This window comes from Balaenoptera ricei, chromosome 14, assembly GCF_028023285.1.
Source record: "Balaenoptera ricei isolate mBalRic1 chromosome 14, mBalRic1.hap2, whole genome shotgun sequence".
In the NCBI taxonomy this organism is placed as follows: Eukaryota; Metazoa; Chordata; class Mammalia; order Artiodactyla; family Balaenopteridae; genus Balaenoptera; species Balaenoptera ricei.
Window position 1 is genome coordinate 12,044,329 of NC_082652.1, and position 22,557 is coordinate 12,066,885.

The 22,557-nt window shown below is 51.0% G+C and overlaps 1 protein-coding gene across 2 annotated transcripts in view; it reads left to right on the forward strand.

The window, feature by feature from the left end:
• Positions 1 to 483: 483 nt before the first annotated feature.
• NOS1 (nitric oxide synthase 1) overlaps positions 484 to 22,557 on the forward strand; it is a 189,486-nt gene continuing 167,412 nt past the window's right edge. For both annotated transcript variants that reach the window (XM_059895723.1, XM_059895725.1), the window contains exon 1: positions 484 to 777. The gene's annotated coding sequence lies outside the window, so the exon portion shown is untranslated. The remainder of the gene's footprint in view (positions 778 to 22,557) is intronic.

Sequence of the window (22,557 nt, forward strand, 5' to 3'; positions counted from 1 at the left end):
TCAATTTCCCTATCTAAAAAATGATGCCTTACTTTGCAGGGAGTGGTTAAAATCCCTGACTTGGTGTCTCTCCTGCTGTGTGATCTTAGGAAAGAAACTTAGCTTCTCTGAGCCTCGGTTTTTTCACCTACTAGGTGGAGTTAATAAATACCCAACTCTCAGGGCCCGAGAGAGTTCACGGGGTACCGCGAGGGCACTGTGCAGGGCCTGGCACATAATAAGTGTTCAATAAAAATGGTTCAGGGCGGTGGTTGGGGGGGGTCCTTTGGGAGCACAGTGGGTGGCCCTCCTCAGGATCCTGCGGACCCAGCCTGGCCACTGCAGACCCAGCACTCACACTCCCGGCTGCCCCCGTCCAGCTGGGGGGAAACCTGAGCCACACTCCTCCTGGACAGACGCTGTCACTGCTGCTGCCGCCTCTGAAATGAAAGAAAGGTCAGAGCCTAGGGAAGCAGGGCTGGGTGTGCGATGGAGGCGGCCGGCCGGAGAGGAGGGGAGGGGTGGCCGGCGGCTGCCTGACCGCCCCGCTCTCTCCAGGGGAGGCCTGAACCGGCCGGGCCTGGGTGCAGCCCCCCTGCCCTGGCTTCGGCCTCCCGGCCCTGCAGAACCACCTCCCAGCCTGCCCCTGGGGAGGGGCCACCTGGTGTCAATTAAGGCCCAGCCACGCGGCTCGCACCACGCCAGGCGGCTGATTAGTGCCGCTGGCCTCTCCCGATGGGGAGTCCGGCCTGAGAGGGGCGCCTGCCACCACGCCAGGGGGAGGCCTCGCCAGAGCTGGTGAGTACCCGGGCGGGGGCGCTGCTCCCCGGGCAGGCGGGCCTGGCGAGCCCGGCTTGGCTGTGGTGGGGAGGGGGCTCGCCGTGGGCTTTGCTCTCCCGGGGCCTCATGGGGCCTCCCGGCGTCCCCGACCCCCTTCGCCTCGTCCTGACCTGCCGGGTAGCCCAGGGGACCAAACGCTGGCCTGGTGTCCTTCCTCCCGGGTCGTGCAGCTGCAGGGGCCACCCCGGGGCTAAGGCTGAAGGGGACCTGACAGGTGAACGAAAGGCCAGTCGGCCCAGACGGAGGCTTTAGGGTCCCAGCTCTCTGCTCGTCACCCCGGAAAAACTGGCTCTTTGTGCCGGCCCGTCTGGGCACCTAAGGCCACCTTCCTCCAAACTGCCAGCTCGCGCTCCCGGGAGTCCCCGTTTGGTTGGCGGGCACGAGACCCCTGCAGGAAGCCAGCATGGGGGGTCTGCTGCGCCCACTGCCGGAGCTCGGGCGGAGGCCTCTGGCTTCGGAGAGCCACGTGGCCTGGAGCACGGCCGGCGGCAAGGAGGGCGCTGGTCTAGGACCCGTGGACGCTTCTGGGGGTGCCCGTCCGGCGTGCAGGCCGCACAGCTCTGCAGGGTCTGAGCCAGCCCCTGGTCCCCAGTGGGGAGTCAGTCCCAGTAGCGGCAAAGGAGGGGGCAGCTGCCTACCCCTGGCACAGACTGGGGGTCAGAGGGAGGCAGAGCTCTAGTACCTCCAAGCAATGTGGTGACGTGTGACTTGTCTCTGGGCCCACGCTATGAACTGTGGGCCCCAGTTCCTGGCTAAGGGGTGTTCTGTTATCCATGAGAGGGGTCCCTTGTGACAGATGGCGTTATCTCTGGGTGGGACCACTGAGTGGTCTGTGGCAACCGCCGGCTTGGGGCGGAGGCAAGGTGTGTTTGAGACAGGATGGCGGGCCCTGGGGGGATGGAGCGATGCTGGGTGCGTGTCCACGGGCTTGTGCCACGTGGGGTGCATTTAGGAGATGGGCAGGATCACCTGTGTGAATCGTTGGAGCCTGTTCTGGACACGGGCTCCAACACGTAGGCTTGGGAGGAAGGATGGGTTGTGGGCAGAGAGCCCTGTGGCCAGCGGGGCACAGTCGCATGCCCCCATCTGTGTCTGCGTGTGTGGTTGTATTGATGCCAGGGCTGTGTAGACGGGGGCTCCTTGGCAGCGTCCCTGGGTCGTTGCAGCCTGTTTTGCCAGCTCAGTCCGTCTTGGGGGAGGTAAGGGATGTTTCCTGAGGGCAGCACCCACGAGCTCCCTGGCGAGCCAGCTAGATGGTCACCCTATTGTGCACCCCGGGGAGCTGAACTTGCTGTTTCTCAGACCCCACTCCCACCAAGCTGAGGCCAAGCCAGGCTGGAACATTGTCTGTGGGTCTGGGGTGAGTGGGGAAGGGGGTGGGGCAACCACAGCTGAAGCTCAGCTGCTTTCTGGGAAATACTGGATCTAGTTCATTTCCTCCATAAATATTTATCACGGGCCTCCTCCAGGCTAGAACCTCCAGCCCAGAACCTGGGCTCAGAACCGGTACTGTGAGAGTGACCCTAGAATTCATTCATTCATTCACTCAAATATATTGATTGATAGGCACCTATACTAGGTGCTGAAATTTCATGGTAGGTTTCAAATCCATTCCTTCCTTTATCCCTTCATTCATCCCACAATATTTGTGGAGCATCTGCTATGTACCCAGCGCTGTGTTAGCTTCTGCAGTTACACCGGCAAATCTGGGAAATGAGAAATCGCCATCTCTTCCAACTTTCCTTGCTGTCTGTACACATGAGCCTGGATCTGGCAGAAAGCCAGATGCCTAAGAAGCAGAAGAACATTGGGGTCCTCTGGTCCTTTTGCATCAGGGCATAAGGGCCCCATTTCGCCATGCAGCTGCCACTTGGAATGTCCCCAGTGTCTACCTGGAATTAGTGACTTTCACTGGAGCCCAGTGATCATGGCAGTGACGTACCCTCTTAGGTCTCTGGGAAATATCCACACCAAAACAGGATGGGCTTTACACACGTCCATGGTTTAACTTCCTTTTCCAAAGGAAAGTGTGATAATTTTGATGATTAATTACCAAGTATGCCTAAGGCACTTGCTCAGGTAATTCATAAATACTAGAAGGTGCCACTTATTATTTGCCATGAGCCAGAGCCAGGCACAGGGCTTAGCATATACATGATTCATCTTTTTGAATTCTTGCCCCAGTCTGACGGTAGCCCTGTCACTTCCCCATTTTACAGCTACAGAAACTGAGGGTACGAGGGGCTTCATAACCTGCCCAAGGCCTTTCTTTTCTTTTCTTTTCTTTTTTGTTTTTCTGGCTGCGCCATGCAGCTCCCAGGATCTTAGTCCCCCGACCAGGGATTGAACCCAGGCCCACCAGTGAAAGCGCCGGGTCCTAACCCCTGGACGGCCAGGGAATTCCCTGCACAAGGCCTTTCCGACACCAAAGCCTGAGCTTTCACCCTCTAGGCTAGAGCCCTTAAGGAGTTCCCGTCTAGATGGGGACGTGAGCAGAACGTCTACAAACAAAACTTGAGTGGGTCAGCGTGAGAGAGGATGTGCCCCACTCAAGGGGGCGGGGCGGTTAGAAAACGCCAGGCAGCAAAGGGCTTCCTAGTCTTTGTAACCACAGAGCGCTTTTGTCCAAACAAAGCCTCATGGAGGTAGCGCAGAGCAGGGCTGTCCTGGGTGGATCAAGGGCAGGGGTCTGACCCAGCGCAGCGCAGGCTGCCTCTGCTCCCCTGCCCTTGAGGGGGGGCCCGTGGGCCCCCAGTGAAACCCAGAGGTGTGCGGGCAGCCGGCAGAGCACTTTGGTATGAGGTCAAAGCCAGCCAGGGTGACCATGGCCCGCGAGGATACCTGGCAGGTGAGGGCTGAGGTGACCTTGAAGGTGGCGAAACCAGACGTCTGGGCAGAGAGAGGATGAGGCAGTCACTCATTGATTCATTCATGGATTCACTCACTCAACAAATACTCACTAAGCTCTTACTCTGGGCCAGACACTGGTCAAGGTACAAGGATTAGAGTGGGGTTGATGATAAATCACGCTTCTTCCCTTGGCCGAGAACTGATTCTCTGCACGGCCTGACCGAGGAGGCCCGTGGGATCAGAGCAGAGCCTTTGCATGGAGGGCAGGAGAAATGGCTCGTTCCTTCAGTAGCACTTGACGCTCCCACTGTCCACCTGGCCTTGGTCTTGGCACTGGGATTACAACGATTAACAGGTGGAGGGAGTGCTTTCTAGAAAGGGAGAGGGAGGGACGCAGGAGAGGGCAGCAGAAGGGGCTTAACAAGCCTGGGGGCTCAGCTGGAGACACTCTGCTGATCCCATGGCAGGCTCTTTATCATGAGTTGCACCGTGAAGTTGATCCCACCTTGAGGTAAGGGGGCAAGCCTTTGGGATCCCCGTGTCAGCCAGTCACTGGTCCCCAGCTGGGGCGAGGGGTGTCATCATTTCACCAACAAGCCAGCTTCCCTACGGAAGGCAGTTCTCCGGGAATAAAGATAGCAGCTGGGAAGTGCGTGCGTTGCTGGACAAAGGACACCTGGACCAGGCCCCAGAATTGCCCCCGACGCTGCCCCTGAGTAGCTCCTGGTCCGGGGTGGGGAAGCAGGCAGTGGACAGATGAGGGCAGTCGGGAGGGTGCCTTGCCCCAGTGGAGAAGCGCAGAGGGGTTGGGGAGCCCAGGAAGGGGCACCAGACCCAGTGCAGGAAGTCAGGGGAAGGTGCCATCGATCTTGGGGCCTGGGTTCCAATCCTAGCCCTGCCACTTGCCAGGTGTTGGCCTTTTGCTTCCCTCCTAGAGCCTCTGCTTGGTCAGCTCTAGGCTGTAGATGCTCCTTGGGGCCCCCTTCTGGAATGGCTGGTAGGATTTCTACGTGATTCGAGTAGCCCCATCCCTGGCACAGGGCAAGTGCTGGGCACTGCAGATGGCAGAATTGGTGGACGGAAGCAGGGTCGGGTTGTAGAGCGCTGTGTGCCTGCAGAATCTGGGGCCTTTCCTGCAAACTCCAGAGGGACCAGGGAGCCCCGGGGGGTGAGCCAGAAATGGCTGCCAGTGGCAGGTCCTGGGTGTCATCGGTACGTTGGTCCGTCAGGCGGAGGCAAAGACGGGGTGTGTGTGGACTGGGCAGAGCAGAGTCAGCTCAGGAGGGAGCAGAGCCCTGGGACGGACCGAGGGGGCCAGGCCCCCCTACTCTCCCCACGCCTCGCTCCCAAAGCCCGGGTCTGAGCAGACCCGCTCTGTCCCTAAGGACCATACCTTCATCCGTCCGTCCACCCATCCATCCATCCATCCATTCATTTATTTAACAAATATTTCTTTCTTTCTTTCTTTCTTTCTTTCTTTCTTTATTTTTGGCTGTGTTGGGTCTTCGTTTCTGTGCGAGGGCTTTCTCCAGTTGCGGCAAGCGAGGGCCACTCTTCATCGCGGTGCGCGGGCCTCTCACTATCGCGGCCTCTCTTGTTGCGGAGCACAGGCTCCAGACGCGCAGGCTCAGTAGTTGTGGCTCACGGGCCTAGTTGCTCCGCGGCATGTGGGATCTTCCCAGACCCGGGCTCGAACCCGTGTCCCCTGCATTTGCAGGCAGATTCTCAAGCACTGCGCCACCAAGGAAGCCCCAACAAATATTTATTGAACTCCAACTACATGCCAGGGTCTGAAAGATGTGTTCGTGAGTAAGACAGAAAGGATCCCTCATCTCATGGAGCTCAGTTCATGGTCGGGGGTCATCAAATGCCAAGGACAGAGGACAAAAAGAGGGACATGGCCGAGGAGTCGAGAAGATGAAAGTTTTGAGCAGTTTCTGGGTGTCGTGGGCCAGAGGCCTGGTGGCAGGGCTGTGAGGCGTGAGCTCAGCAGGGGGAGAGGATGGAGGGTCTGCTCTACTTTTGATCTCGGGTGGCCTCGGCCTGCAGGGCTTGAAGCAGGGTTTCGGTTCCCGGCCAGAGACTGAGGTCGGGCAGTGGCAGTGAGAGCGCTGATTCCCCGCCACTAGACCAGTGGCCGGTGACAAGGCCCTGGCCCTCCGGCTTTGCAGAAAGGAATTCCCACAGAGACAGAAAATAGTGAAGCAAGTAAAGTGTTTATTAGGAGGAAAAAGAATATGTTGGGGTAGACACACGGGCAGACTCAGAGAGAGTCGCACCCTCATGGTAATTTGAATCACTTTTATGGGGCATTTCTTCCGGGTCTCCTTTGGCCACTCATCTTGCTTTGCCTGGTTCTGAGTCTGCATTTGGTATATCTCAGGGTCCTCCCCTGTATGCGTGCACATCTCTTAGCCAAGATGGATTCTAGCGAAGAGGCCTATGGGTAGGTTGACATGACTTACTATGAGGTGACGCCCCCTCCCTTTTGACCTCTGAGGAGCCTTTCTGCTCACGTGTAGTCGGGAAGGTCTCCTTGACCTCAGGAATGAGAAATACGTGTTCTCTTATCTGGGCAGGGCTCAGCTCCTCCTCCCCTTCATCTGGGAGGATCTGTCCGCAGGGGACGAGCTCCAGCCGCTCAGCCGGGGGCCCATCTAGCTCCTGCCTCACTTTCAGCCAGAGCTCGGCGAGGAAGGGGCGGTGGCGTGGAGGCCAGTAGTGACTGTCTGACTGAAGGGCATGTGTGTGCGTGAGGATGTGTGTGTGCAGGGCTGTGTATGGAGGATCGTGGGAAGGGGTGGGTGGACCCGTGGATGTGAGGGTGTGTATCGGGGTGTCGGGGGCACATTTGTGAGGGTGTGGGGTGTATATACATGAGAGGGTTGTGTGGGTCTGTGTGTGTGTGAGGGATTGTGGGGAGCTACGTGAAAGAATGGGGGCATGACTGTGAGGGCGGGTGTGTGAGGGTGTGTATGAGGGTTTGTGAGTGTGTGAGAGGGTGTGTGAGGAGTTGAGGGGAGATACACGTGTGAGGGTGTGTGTATTGAATGGTGTGTATACGGGCGTGTGAGGGTGTGTAATGAAGTATATGTGGGTGTGTGAGAACCAATGTGTGAGAGGGTTAGGGTTAGGGTGTGAAGGTGTGCGTGTGTATCTGTGAGTGTGTGTGCATCTGTCCCTGTGCACAGGTGTGTATGGGTCTGTACCTATGAGTGTGTATCTGTGTCAATGTATTTTCATCAAATTCTGGATTCGGAGAGCTAGAGAGAGTCTGGAAGCCCCTTCAGTCCACCCCACCCCCGACCCCAATAACAAGCCCACCTTACATGTGCACAGCACCCTACAGCTCACACTTTCCCATTCATCCATTGTTCCCTGGGATGCCCGCCTCCAGCAGCAGCCCTGGGAAGACGGCTCCATCCCATTTGACAGATGTGGCAACTGAGGCCCCGGGCCCAGAGGGAGATGCGGGCAGTGCCTGTAAGTCCCAGGACTTGGTGTCTGGCCAGATCCCGGCTCTGACTCCTCCTCCCTGTATCTCTTCCAGCTCAAGCGCTTACCCACGTAACAAGATGCCTATTCAAAGCCCACACACATCCATTATACTATTTCTTTTCTCCTTTGATTCTATTACTTTCTTTTTTTATCCTATTTCTCCCCTGGTTCCACTTCCCTTCCACTTCATTAGCAATGAATGAGCCTGTAACTTTAACACATCCCTCACCCCCCTCTGCCAAATGCCTTTTACAAAATCACTCTGCAATTAAGAGGAAAATTCTTATTAAAAAAAAATGTTTAAATCGAAGTGGAGCTCATTATTCAAGAAAATTCGGCTAGGGAAAAAGATGGGTTTGCAAATGCTCACCAGGATTCCCCGGAATAATGCCTTATATAGAGACATTCGCTGCTTGCAAAGAAAAACAAACGATTTCAAATAAAGACCAAATATTTTGAAAGACTCAAACCCCAAAGCAGAGAAAACAAATTCAGTCTTAAGGAAGCCGATCGTGCAATTGGCCAGCAATTCCCACAGCTTCAGGGAACAAAATGCATTCTTCTGCCCACTGGATCCTGCATATTAGCTAATGACCCCAAAGGACCTTCCTACTCAGCATCGGGGACTCGGGGCCCTCCAGATGCCCACAGGAAGAGAGAAGAAGAGGTGACGCTATTATATTCTGAGGAACTGAGGGTCAGTGCTAAGCTCCAGACCCCGCGCCGCAGTGTGGTCTGAGCTTAGCGCGGCCCAGCCTTGGGCATCCCCACTCCAGGCAGTCAACGGTCTGTCCCCACCAGGTTCCTCTTCCAAGGGGCCTGTGACCTGACCCTCCAGCCTCCTGACTGGGACCTCAGCTGCCAGCAAGGCAGCCCCAGGGAGCCTGTGTGAGCTGAACCCAGCTGAGGGCGGGAGCTGGGAGTGAAATCCCTCCGGACGGTGCCTGCGTTAGCCTTGGGGAGGGGACAGACGGTCAAGGCAGTGAAGGTACTCTCCTTCTCTGTCTCTCTCTGTCTCTCCCTCCCTCACTGGCTTTCTGAGCATCTCTCTGGCTCTGCCATGTCACCGCCACCCTAGCGATAATAATGGTAGCCTTTCATGTCACTGTCACTGCCTTCTTCCACATCACTGCCCTCGCCATCCTCCCACCTTCTCTGTGCAGTGAGCAAGGCTGGAATGATCCTTTGTCCTCATTCGTATGTTGAGAGCCAGAGGCTCAGAGAGGTTAGGTAGCTTGTCCAAGGTCATGCAGAGCTGGACCTTCCTCCCAAGACTGCGTGTTCTCCCGTCCAGAATGTTCTTTCCCACGGCATCATGGAGGCTCCCATGTCTCCTTCCCAGGTGTTTCTCCACTCTGGTTGACACCTTTACCTCGATTTCCCTTGTATCCTCTTGACCAGGTTGTAAGATACAGACAGGAATGTCAGGAGAGGATGTTTTTATACTACTGGATGTCTCTTCCTTCAGCCCCATGAGATAGCAATGATGCTGGTATTAGTAGCGGTTACCGTTTATCAGGTACTGATCAGTGTTTTAGATGCTGGTTTCAGCCATTGGCACACCCCACCCTTACCTGCCATCACTGGAAACTGGCACAGACTAGTTGAAGAATATTAAATCGACCTATTTGGCTGGAATGAAGGACCTGTCCATGAGGACTGGCACGATACAGGGCCACACTAGGCGTTTGGGATATTAATTCCAAGTGAGCAACAATTTTTGAGCAGTGAGTGTAGCCTGTGAAATGATGGCATATAATAAAAAAGAATGAAATAGTGTCATTTACAGCAACATGGATGGACCTAGAGATTATTATACTAAGGGAAGTAAGTCAGACAGAGAAAGACAAATATCCTATGATTTCGCTTATATGTGGAATCTAAAAAATTGATACAAATGAACTTATTTACTAAACAGAAACAGACTCACAGACATAGAAAACAAACTGGTTATCAGAGTGGAAAGTGAGGGGGAGGAATAAATCAGGAGTTTGGAATTGACAGATACACATTACTACATATAGAAGAGATAAACAACAAGGACCTACTGTATAGTACAGGGAACTATGTTCAGTATCTCATAATAACTTACAATGGAAAAGAATCTGAAAAAGAATATGTGTGTGTGTATAAATATAACCAACCAGGGTTCTTGGCCTCCTTAGTCAGTAGAAATTGATCAGAGGCCAGACAAGAAACTCAGGCAAGTCTTTACTGGGGCCCCCGCTATAGCAGGGGGGAGCGAGAACAAACAACAGGTTCCCTTGCTTGGTCAGCTCCCTGAGGTGGGGCGAGCTTGTTCCTTACATGGGGTGAGGGTAGAGGTGTGTCCAGGGGTCGGGACACAGTGGTGGCTTAGGTGTTTTGCCCACCCCTTAGGTGGTGCTGTGTGCAGGGGGCATGCTTAGCGCCCTGCTTTCGCTCCCGACCCCCTGCTTTTGCTCCAGGCTCTTCAAAAGCGGCAGTTGGGTTTTTTGGTCTCTGTGTATCTTTTGTCCAGAATTTGTCCCAACTGCGCATGCACGCAGTTATTTTTAGTCCCGTATAGTTTCCTTGTCTGTTTGTTGCTGGGGGAGAGATGTGTCCAGGTGCAAGCACTGCAGCAGAGGGGCCCAGGTCCCAGCCTGTCTCATATATACATATGGCTGAACCACTTCGCTGCACACCTGAAACTAACACATCATTGTAAGTCAGCTATACTTCAATAAAAATAGATAAATACACAGAAGTAGAGAACAAACGTATGGACACCAAGGGGGGAAAGCGGCGGGGGGTGGTGGTGGTGTGATGAATTGGGAGATTGGGATTGACATGTATACACTGACGTGTATAAAATGGATGACTAATAAGAACCTGCTTATAAAAAAATAAATTAAATTAAATTTAAAAAATAATAATAAATAAATGGAAAGGGAAAACTGAAAATAAAAGATGGCATATAGATCAGTGTCTCTCAAACATGGATCACTTTTAAAGGGCACGTATTCTCACAAATGCGCCCTCTCAGTGTTGTCATAAAATACTTCTATTATGATGCCGCTTAAGTGTGTACCGGCAGAAAAGCAGGTATGAGTTCTTCATGCTTATATCCCTATAAAACCAAAACAAATCCACAAGTTGAACACCATCCCAATTTCAAAACAAATCAAATTCAAATTCAAAACATGTACATGATGGCTGGAGTGAAGTTCTGTTCTCAATGTGCGTAGATGACGCACAGCCCAGAGGGTCCCCTGGGATCCCCCAGCCTCTGCCCCAGCGGCCCCGTGAGGACTTGGTTTTCCCTCACCCTCTCCTCACACTGCTTTGAATTCTCTGTCTGTAGAGCGTGGAGTTCCAGCCTTTGGCCTTCGCCAGACAGGCAGAGGGTCATTTCTGTATCCCACCCATGGCCTTTTCTTGTTACTGCGCAGTAATTAAAGCGGGACAGCTCAGCCCACTTCCATCCTCACAGAACAGTCACTGGACCATGTGGCAATTCTTACTGATAAGACAGTTATCAGCAAATCCAGGAGAGGCTGATGGTAATGTCCTCCAAATAAAAACACAACGATAACACTTCTAACACGATCAGAGTGTCTTATGAACCCCCAAGGAGACCTCAGTTTCAGGAACTCAAGTTCAGATGCATCTAGCGGTGGCGGGGGGCGTACATTCAAGTTAGGGGGTCCAACTAGGAGGTTATGGGGGCATTAAGACTTAATGCCGGGAGGGCTCCGAAGGCCGAAATGGGAAGGAATTTCTGAGTGATGGGCTAAAGGAAGGTTAGGTAGGATTTGGGTTTTGATGGTGATGGCCCAGAGAACTGGCACAGGGTTCCTGGAGCCTCCCAGAGCTGTGGGGTGCCAGGAGGAAGGAATTAGCAGGAAGCTGGGCAAGGAAGAAGCCTCAGCTGGTTTTTCCCAAGCACACTGGGATCCTGGGCTTGGCTTCACTTGTTGTCCCATCCTCGGCTTCTTGGTCGGTTAAACGAGACCTTCCACCATTCTTGGCAGTATAGACAAGTGAGTCAGGGGACAAGCTGATCGTAGTCTGAATTCTAGCGCTATGATTTACCAGCTATGGAACCTCAGACTAGCCCCTGAACGCGTCTGCAACTGTGTTTCCTTGCTATAAAAGGGAAATTGCATTAGTACCTTCCTACGTTTGTCGTCAAGGTCGAACACAAGGACTGGAACCTTGTAAGCTCAGTAATTTACAGCTTCGGCCACTGCTGTTACTGGGATCGTCCCACTGTGTATCAGCAACATCCCTTCATCAGTGCCCTCGATCTGCCTCTCCAGCAACCCGGGTCCCAGCTCCCCTCAACGTGTACTGATAGATCCTGCTCCCCGCCTGTGAAGACTTTATCAAAAGCCTTCACACCCAGCTGCTCTCTTTTCTCTAAAGAAGGTTTTCAACCTGTCTCATGCCACGCATCCCTTGGCCATCTGGTGAAGCCCACAGACCCCTTTGCAGAAGAATGTTTTTCAGTGCATAAAAAATAACACACAAGTTTGCAAAGGAACCAATTATATCGAGACATAGTTACCAAAAATACATTTCAAAAAACAAATATGGGAATATGTATGTTTCTTTCTTTTTTTTTTTTAATTAATTAATTAATTTATTTATTTTTGGCTGTGTTGGGTCTTCGTTTCTGTGCGAGGGCTTTCTCTAGTTGCGGCGAGCGGGGGCCACTCTTCATCACGGTGCGCGGGCCTCTCACTGTCGCGGCCTCTCTTGTTGCGGAGCACAAGCTCCAGACGCGCAGGCTCAGTAGTTGTGGCTCACGGGCCTAGTTGCTCCGCGGCATGTGGGATCTTCCCAGACCAGGGCTCGAACCCGTGTCCCCTGCATCGGCAGGCAGATTCTCAACCACTGCGCCACCAGGGAAGCCCTGTGTGTTTCTTTATTTATGCATTAACTAAAAGAGTAGCTGTGAGCCTAACACACTGTGATTTTGAAGGAGTGATAAGCATACATATTTCGAGATATTTGCAATAGTTGTAAGGTGATATGAAACTACTTGCGATAACTATCAGTGATAAAGTCACAGGTCTGATAATGCCAATGTGGCCTTCTCTGTATTCGTAAGGAAAGCAAATGCTAAATTTCAGCTAGAGGTTAATAAAATAAAGATGTAATTATTTTTCCCATCCAAGTTCACGGCCCCTCTGAATTGTATCCAGAGACCCTTTGCTCCAAAGCCAATGGTGTTAACTGCCTGTGCCGTGCATGTGCCTTTTGCCACTAACTCTAGTAAGCTAAGATTTCTCTCTATTTGAATGTTCAAAATCTCGTATCTAAGAACATACCCCTAGTTAAAAAATAATCAAATAAGAGAGAAAACCTTACAGTGGGAAGCAGTTCCCCATCCCACCCCTTCCTACTCTTAGCCTGCTTCCCAAGGACACTGCTCTTACATTTTCTAGCAGTTTCCTCTGTGGTTATCTCCAAATCTCTAAATACCATGCATATACTTGATATTTATTGATTTACGGACCTTAGACCTTATCTATTGACATTTCCTTCCCTGTCCTCCCAATACGTCTATCACTAGTTTTAGTTCCACATTGGTTACCTTGGCAACTTTAAGAAATGCCTTTCACTTTCATTTCTTATTCCATCAACCACAGGTGGGGTATCTTGACTCCACAGTTATTTCAGATGAGGTGTTGATGGTCAACCTTCCTTTCTTCTCCCCCTTTTCTCGCCTGATCGATGCCTATCGCTGATTCTTTCTATGTACAAGTCCTATCTACCAATATAGTTATAAGCTTCTGGAAAGCAGGGACCTGGTTTGGTTTCTCGTGTATCCCAGCACAGTGCTTGGCACATAGTAGGTGGCAGTAAGTCTGTGTCCTGTGCTCTGGGAAAGGAGATGGCAAATTTCAGAAGGAAGAAGTCTTTTTCGTATCATTCCCAAGTTTGGTGACTTGCTTCCCATGTGCTGTTCCTATTCAAAACGGGAATCCGTTTCCTGTGAGAGAGAACTTTATAAAGCCTCTCCCTTCACTCAAGCCTCTTTACATCCATCCAAGGCTTCCCAGTTTCTTGGGACAAAGTCCAAACTCAACCCAAGGCCCTGGGCTCTCGCCAACTCTGTCATTCCTCTCAGCTTCACTTCCCATAGTCCATCCAGACAGAACCACTTACTGTTCCCCCAGGTTAGCACACGTCCTCCTGCCCTTGCCTTTGCACCTGCTGTTCACTCTGAATGGAAGGGCCATCTCCCCACAAAAGCCCCACAAAGTGTACCCTATCCATCCTTCCTGCCTCAACTTAGACATCACCTATGCCAGGAAGTCTTGCTGGACCCTCCTAGGTCTTGTGTCCTCCCACAGACTCTTATACACACCCCACCATATCCCATATCATGCTGAATTGAGACCACCTATTTACTTGTTCGTCTCTCTCTCTAGAATGTAAATTCCTTGAAGGTAGAATCCATAGGTTATTCAGTGTTAGGTCACAACAATGTTTAACACAGTGCCTGGAAGCTGGAAAGTGTTTGATAAATACGTTTATGATGGGTGCATGGGTTGATAGATGTACAAATGGATGGATGGATAGATGGATGAATAGATGGACAGATGAATACTTGGATGGATGGATGGATGGATAACTGGAAGAATGGGATGGATACATAAATAGGTAAAAAGGTTCCCGGTTGGCAGGATGGAAGGTAGATGACTGTTAAATCCCTGATAAAGGTGTGTATAATAAGAACTATCACAGGGAACAATCTTCATATTTCTTTCATCCTAAAACTCCATCATTGATGGAGACATCAAAACATGTGCCATGAGATGACTTGATTGGTCCTGTTGTACGTAGCCTTGAGGTTAAGTTCGTGTCCCTACTTTCCCCAGCTCTCCCCAGTAACCCAGGGTGGATATTTCACTCAAAAATGTCTGTGAACCTTCCTGGAAACTGTACTTTTATGAAGTGCTTTTGGGGCTCTGAATTTTCGATATTAGCTATCAATGGTGGAAGCAGGACTTTCTTTGAATTTATTGTTCAGCACAAACATTTCCTGATGGTATATTATGCTCCAGCAACTATGGTAGGTGCTAGGGATGTGGAGATGAACGATCATTGCCTCCCTGGAGCTTAAAATGTGAGGAAAGCAGTGAATGTAAACATGTACTCAGCTGATAAGAACACAATAACACCAGCAGTCAATGTTGCTACCATTTATTGAGTTCATGCTCATAGGAGAATAGATGGAGATGGAGAAAGGAAAGAGGGTGGCCCTGATAGGAGAAAGTACAAGGAAAAGAGAACAGCCTGTCATGTGAAGCAGGGACTATTAGCTTCATTGTGTAAATGTAGGAAGTGAGGCTCAGAGGGATTAGTTGAGTCACTCAAGGTCACACAGCTGATAAGTGGCGGAACCAGAATTCTCCCGGCCTCCAGGACCCAGGCTTTTAACAGCTGCTTGGCCGGGGTCTGTAGCACACAGCAGAGCACCAGAGAAGGACTAAGAGTGGGTAAGCCAGGTGCCAGGGGCCAAGTCGGAGAGGGAAGTGAACTCTTTCTTCCTGGAGGGTATGTGGGGTCTCCATGGACTTGAGGGCCATCGTCCTGTGGTCTCTGATGCCGCCATGCCTGGTGAGATCCGTGGGGTGGAGCTTAAGCTGAGGCTCTGACCAAGGGCACTTCCTGGCTGGGGTACCTTGCTGGGTTTCCCCAAGGCAGCACAGTGCCAAGAGCAGGACAGAGCTTGGCATCAGAGAGTCCTGAGCTGGAATCCCAGGCCGGTGCCAGCCGTGCAACAGGCAAGCGGCCGAACCCAGGGCCTGGCTCCCAGATTGAGCTCCCTGAGCCTCTGTTTCCTCATCTGAAAAATGGGAGTGATGGTGCCTACTTTGCCCAGTTGTTGGTATTGGGATAACGTATGTCAGCCTGGCACACAGTAGGGCTCAGTAAGTGGTGGGTCACTTTTGCCGGCCCTTGGGCACAGACAGCCTGCTCAGACCATTCTCAGGGATGAGCCCTTTGTGGACAGGATACCCCTTTGAAAATCTGATAACAGCTGGAACCTCTGAAGAAAAATACACATACACCCTGCACTGCGTGTGCCATCTCAGGAGGCTCGTACACTGCTGTGGGCCCAGAGTCAGGCGTCCTGGTCTCAGGGCCAAGGGGTAAGACATGCAGTTGCTCCCATTAGCATTTTGGTGATCTCAGATTTTGGAAACCCAAAGAACCACAGATGATCCAGTTTGAGAGCCTCTCTGTGGACAAACAAGAAAATGCTCTAAAGCATCTGTGAATTGATAAAAACAACCACCACCACCGTTGTTGGGACATTTCCCATGTTCTGAGCATGGCATGAAGCCTTTTACACGCATTAGCACTTTTTTGACCAAACAAAGCAGTCCCACATATCATAAGCCCCATTTTGCAGATGAAGGCACTGAGGCACAGAAGTTGCCCAGGATCATTCAGTAAGTGGCAGAGCCAAGGGTCCATTTAATTCTAATAGTCGAGCTCCTAACGTGAGAGGATTTTATTACACACGCCCTTAAATGTAGTAAGATGGGGTCTTTGTTGGGCCAGAGCTCATGGGGGTAGACCAGCTGCAGAGTTGAGGCAGCGGGACGCCCCAGTAGGACCTTGGAGGTGTCCGTCACCCTGACTGCAGTGCGCTCTGATCCCAGCCTTGGGGCACACCGGGTGGGCTGCTTGCTGAGCCCATCCCTCCCGAAGCCCCCTGAAGTTTCCAGGGCAGGATGCCCCGCTTGGCAGGCTGTGGGCTGCTCTTCTCACAGTGACACAGAACAGCAGGACAGCTCCATTCATGGCAGCACATGGGTGTTCTTTCCTTTCCTCGGATGGTCAGTGTCACTCCTAGAATTCTGAGACTGTCTAATGAGAGGAGCAACCCGTAGGCCATGGAGTCATCGGGAATTGGTTGCCCAGCGGCTTTGTCTCCTGGAAGGGATACGGTAGCGGGTTCTTCTCCCCCATGATTTTGATAAGAAGGGAAGCACCAGGCTGACAGCCTGATGGTGATGTCCTCCCCCACAGAGGACTGCAAGACCCACTCAAGTGGGTGGCTTCAGTCCCGGGCCCCTCCCAGGGGCTTGGCCGCCATCCACAGGGAGTTCACCTGAATGACCAGCTCATGCCAATTAGAGCTCTTGCCAGCCTTCATCTCCCTCTGTCAATCATTACCCACGGAATGTGGGAGACACATCAAAGCAGAAAGGAGGGAAGAGGCAGCCTGGAAATGTTCCGAGTCCAACCCTTGCTCAGGCCCGGAAGTGCTGGGGGACACCAGGTGTATTATTGACATCTCTGGGCACCCACTTCTGAAATGTGAGGGGGCCTGGCAATCCACTCTGCAGTCGGACATAGTTCGCGAGGGCCGCCGTAACAAACTCCCACAGACTGGATGGCTTCGACAATAGAAACGTATCATCTCACAGTCCTGGAGGCTACAAGTCCAAGACCAAGGTGTCTGCAGGGGGACTCCTTCTGAGGGCTCTGGACGGGTATCTGTAGCATGCCGCTCTCAGCTCTGGCTGCCTCAGGGCTCCTCGATGGGTAAGTGACATTGCCCGGTCTTCACACTGTCTTCCCTCTGTGTCTGTCTGTCTCTTCATGTGGAGTTTGTCTTATAAGGACACCTGTCATATTGAATCCCCGCCCCTACTCCAGTAGGCCCTCATCTTAACTAATTACATCTGCGACGACCTTATTTCCAAATAAAGTCACATTCTGGGGTGCCAGGGGTTAGGACGTCAATCTATGAATTGGAGATGGTGGAGTTTGGGGAGCATAATTCAGTCATGACAAGAGGGGGCTTCATAGCAACTCAGGACTGTGCGAGAATGGCTTGGAATCTGCTGTCCCCTCGATGAGTGATCAACAGAGAGATGCACAGATGAGGCGAAAGAAGGATGGCGGGAGGAGAGGGGGGAGAGAATGTGGTTATCATTGAAGGCACAGGACCTGAGGGTGGAGGACACAGGCCTGACCCCAGAACTGGGTTGTAGGTCTTCCACTTGCCCCTCCCCCTCCCCCTCCTTCAAATAAGCGAAGAGTGAGGTACTTGGGCATTTGGAGGATGATTTCTCTTTATTCAAGAAGACAAGGGACAAGGGATTTGAGTGCCGGGGGCCAGGTGGGCAAGGGGAAGCTGTTGGGAGTTTGGAAAAGAAATGGTGTTGGATGTATTTCGCCTTTTTTTTTTTTTTTAATATTTTATTTATTTATTTATTTATGGCTGTGTTGGGTCTTCGTTTCTGTGTGAGGGCTTTCTCCAGTTGCGGCAAGTGGGGGCCATTCTTCATCGCGGTGCGCGGGCCTCTCACTATCGCGGCCTCTCGTTGCGGAGCACAGTCTCCAGACGCGCAGGCTCAGTAATTGTGGCTCACGGGCCCAGTCGCTCCGCGGCATGTGGGATCTTCCCAGACCAGGGCTCGAACCCGTGTCCCCTGCATTGGCAGGCAGATTCTCAACCACTGCGCCACCAGGGAAGCCCTCGCCTTTTTAAATGAGGGGATTCGGACTGCTTTTCTTGCTCCCACTTCAGCTTCCCTAGAGCTGCAGCTCTCACACTTCAGCGTCAGTCTACCCCGCCCAGGGACCTGGTTAAAAAGAAAAAGGAGATTCCTGGGTCCCGCTTCCAGGAATTCTGATCAGGACAGACTACACGATTTGCAGGGCCCCATGCAAAATGAAATGGTGGGACCCCTTGTTCAAAATTTAATAACAATGCAAACTATTATGTAGAGAATGGATAAACAAGGTCCTACTGTACAGCACAGGGAACTATATTCAATATCCTGTAATAAACCATCATGGAAAAGAATATATACATATGTAATTGAATCACCTTGCTGCACACCAGAAACTAACATATGTAAATCAACTATACTTCAATAAAAAGAAAACAAAATCAACTATACTTCAATAAAAAGAAAAAAAACTAAAAAAGAAAAAATTTAATAAGAAATTCAAGGACAGCAGAAGCTCAGGGCCCCTCTGAGTGTGAGTTGGGGGAACACTCTAGAGGGAGTTGGGGGAAGGGGAACCCCTGGGGCTTGGCCCTCCGCCTCTCCCGCCTCTGGAGAGGACTTTGCAGAGGCCAAAGGACAGATGTTTGTGCCCTGGTCTCTAAGCCTCTCATGACAATTTGTGGGTGGCTTTGACCGAGGTTCAGCCCAAAGGGATATCAGGAAGTTTGAGCTGGACTTTGCAGTTTTCCTGTGAAAGAAGACAAGTGCTGGCATTCCCCCCGAAGTCAGGTCAGCCAGCGTTCCCAGGTGGCAGGTGGCATCCCCAGCGCATTTTTAGAGGAACCAGACCAGAAAGCTCCAAGGAGAGAACTCCCTGGGGTTTCAAGAGAGGACAAGCCTGAGATGGGGTCTGGCATTGCCCGTCCTCTGTCTGAGCCCGTGGTTGGTGTCACATCTATCCCAGTGCCTGGCTCACTGAGGGGGATGGATAATTACTTAACATTAGGGACATGAAAGAATAAAGAAAATGTAAAGACAGACAGACAAGGGCCACTTCCCTAGGGTCTTTACCTGCTAAAAGTAACCAGCAGCCCCCCAACTCAGTGCCAAAAAAATGAAGAGGCATTTGGCTCAGATCTGGAGGAGGCTTTGGGCAGTGGTCCATTATCTGGCCAGTCTCCTCCCATCCCGACTGCTGACCCTGGAAGTGTGCACACGCTGAGTGCTCCCCAGGTGGGAGGGCATGCACCCACACTCCACCCCCAGCCCCAAGACCTGACCCCAGAAACTTCTCAGCACAATGGCTGCACCCACGGAGGCCAAGCTAGTTCTCCCTGACCTGGTACTGGACCAAGAGAAGTTCTAGGTGAGAAACCAAATTATTCCAAGGTCCCAGCCGCAGTGCCCCGGGAGCCTGTAGTCCAGCTGGTGTTATTAGATTCTGTAGGGAACAGCTAGAGAACGAGACAATGCCATCAAGCACTGAGGGTTCAGGAGGGGAGAAGGAAGGTTGGTGCGAGCTGAACCCATTATGGGGGATCCCAGAGAAGGTGGGGTTGGTTTTTTGGGCACCTCCCAACACCCCACTGCAGTAACCACATCAGCGGGATTCAGAATTGAGTTGGATCCTTTAAATTCCCTTTCCTATCCTCACCTCTTGCTGAGAGTTGAACAGTGTTCCCCAAAAAAGATATGTCTGAGCCCTAACCCCCATTACCCCTGAATGTGACCTCATTTGGAAATAGAGTCTTTGCAGATACGATTAAGTTAAGGAATTCTTGATGAACACATCCTGGATTTAGAGTAAGCCCTGACTGGTATCCATTGACTGGTGTCCTTATAAGAGAAAGGGGCAGGGGGAGATTTGAGACACAGAGAAGAAGAGGGTGTGAAAATGAAGACAGAGATTAGAGTGATGCACTTATAAGCCAAGGAACACTAAAGATTGCCGGCAACCACCCAAAGGGTGAAGGGTGCCCACAACCCCTCATGTAATTGATTTGCAACTTCATGAGCATCTATAATATTTCAAAATTACAAAAGAAAAAAATGTAATAAATATGTTCATTTTAAAAAGACGAAGAAAAAGAGAGAGGCATGGAATCAATTCTCCTCTGGAACCTTCATAGGATGTGGGCCCTGCTGATCGAGGGTTTTGGGACTTCTGGCCTCCAAAACTCCAGAGAGAATAAATTCTCCAGAGAGAATAAATGCTGTTGCTTTAAACCACCAAGTTTGTGGCAATTTGTTACGGCAGCCCCAAGAAACTCGTGCAAATGTAATGGACACAGGCCTTCCTGGCTGGACCCAGCACACAGTAAATTCTCAATAAACATGTGTTCATTTTAGGAAGTTGCTTTTCGTTACGCTGACTTTTAAACAAGATTATAAGGGATCTTAAAACCAGAACAATCAGCATTCCTAGGAAATTTAGGACGTAAGAGCGCTTTTGAAAAGAGGAGTTTTGTTGTTAAATTTGAAAAGCACTCTGGAGGACTTTCCTTCCCAAACTGAGGTCAGCGGGAGCTGGTGAGAAATGTAGAATCTAATGATCACAGGCAGAGCTCATTTTATTGTGCTTTGCTTTATTGCGCTTCACAGATACTGTGTTTTTTTACAAATTGAATGTTTGTGGCAACCCTGCATCGAGCAAGTCTACCGGTGACATTTTTCACATTTGTGTCTCTGTGTCACATTTTGGTAATTCTCATAATATTTCAGTCTTTTCCATTATTATTCTATTTGTTATGGTGATCTGTGATCAGTGGTTTTTGTCACTACTATGACTGACTGAAGGCCCAGGTAATGGTTAACACTGTTTTAGCCATTAAGTATTTTTTTAATTAAGGTACGTACATTGTTTTGATACATAATGCTATTGCCTACTTAATAGGCTACCATATAGTGTAAACATAACTTGCATATGCACTGGGAAACCAAAACAATGTGTGTGACTCGCTTTATCTCAATACTCGCTTTATCGTGGAGGTCTGGAACCTGTATAGTAACAACACCATATTATAAACTTCAAAGTTGCTAAAAGGCTAGATCTTAATTGTTTCCACCACAAAAAAGAAACGATAATTATGTCAAGTGATGAAGGTATTGGCTAATGCACCTGGTGGTAATCATATTACGATATATAAATATATCAAATCAGTACATACACCGGAAACTCGCATGATGTTATACATCAATTTTCCATAAAAATAAATAAATAAGACAGAAATGCGAAACTTCAGGCCCTTCCTCAGACTTGCTGAATGAGCACCTGCATTTTAGCGAGATCCCCAGGGCGCCTGGGGGTACCTGCGATTTTGAGAAGCCTCCCTCTGGAGCATCTTTGCCCCACTCCTGTTTTTAAGAAAAAGATTTTTAACGGGATTTCTGACTTTTAACAATAAGCTGTTTGCTATTTCCTGAGCCTCTGATTCTTCATCTATAACGTGGGACCAGGACTGCTTATCTCGGAGGGATGTTCTGAAGGTCAAACGAGACAGGTCCAGGACTGGACATGCTCTCTCCTGCCTGGCCCTCTCTCTGTCCCTCCTGTGGGCAAGAAGCTCTTTCTCCCAGCATTTGGCAAATAGAACACTGGCTTCTTCTACTGTTCCAGGGCCACTGCAGGGCAGTTCCTGAAGAAGGTACTTCCAATCAGGCACAGAAGAAATCATTGTCTGAGGATGGGATGGGGTTCAGCCTCCCAGCAGGGGCCACCTCGGCTGCCAATCATGGCTTTCTTCCTCTTTCTCCTCCTCCTCCTCCGCTATGGATCCACAAGAGCTGTCCCCAGGGTAGAGATTTGGGTGATGCCAACCCCAGGTCAGAGCTACAACTTGATAACAAGGGCCAGACCCTCCCTCCAATGAGAAAACCAGCAGCATCTGTGGGGCAGGGAGAGGCAATAACATGGTAGGGTCTGTGAACTGGGAAAAGGAAGAGGGAAGAGGGTTTTGCCCCGCCGTCACTGGGGCCCTGAGAGTAAGGGCTTGGAGTAGCATTTCTAGGAGTTGGGGGGTTGGAGGGGGCTGAACTGAGCCACCCAAACTCACTCACCCAGTCACCACCCACCTGGCCCAGGAGTTTCATGTTTTACTCTCATTTACCAATCATTAATTGAATACGTACTAGGTGCCAGGACTCGTGACGATGACCATCTCAGCCCAGCTTTCAGACAGCTCCTAACTACAGCAGGATATTACAGTCTAATGTGATCGGGGCTGTGCTTGAGGCATGGGGGCCACTGATGTCAGTCTAGGGGAGACCAGGAAAGGGCTTCTTAGAGGAAGAGTTCTCCAAGCTGGGATCTTGCAGGTTGAGTCAGCAGACGGAGGGAGACGGCAGGAAGAGTGCTCCAGGCAGAGGGAGCGGCATGTGCAAAGACCCTGGGGTGAGGAAGGGGGAGGTCCAACCACAGAACAGAAGGCAGCAGGGTGTGGCTCGGACATGGAGGCTGGAGACAAAAAGCAAGTCCGGGTCAAGGAGGGCCTAGGAGAGTCTTCAACAGTTTGGCCAATGTGCAGGCAAGGAAAGGATCTGAACAAGAGGAAGAAAAGAAATATATTCCGATTTTGTACCTCAGGAAGATCACGCTGGCTGGATGGGAATGAAGAGTGCACAAGACGACAGATTGGAGATGTTCACAGTAATCCTGGCAAGAGATGCTTGTGGTCTAAGGCTTGCTAATATGACTAAGGAGCTGAGGGCAAAAATGGCACCTGTCTCACTCTGAACTCCCGAACTTGACCTAGTCTGATGGCAGGGTCTAGAGTGTATCACCAGCAGAGGTCAGCACCCCAGTTCAAGTCCTGGCCATGGAGGAACTTGCTGTGTGGCCTTGGGCAACACACTGAAGCTCTCTGAGCCTTGGTTTTCCCAGCCATAAAATAAGGATAATTGCCTACCTCACAGGAATAATATCAGCTTCTAATCATAT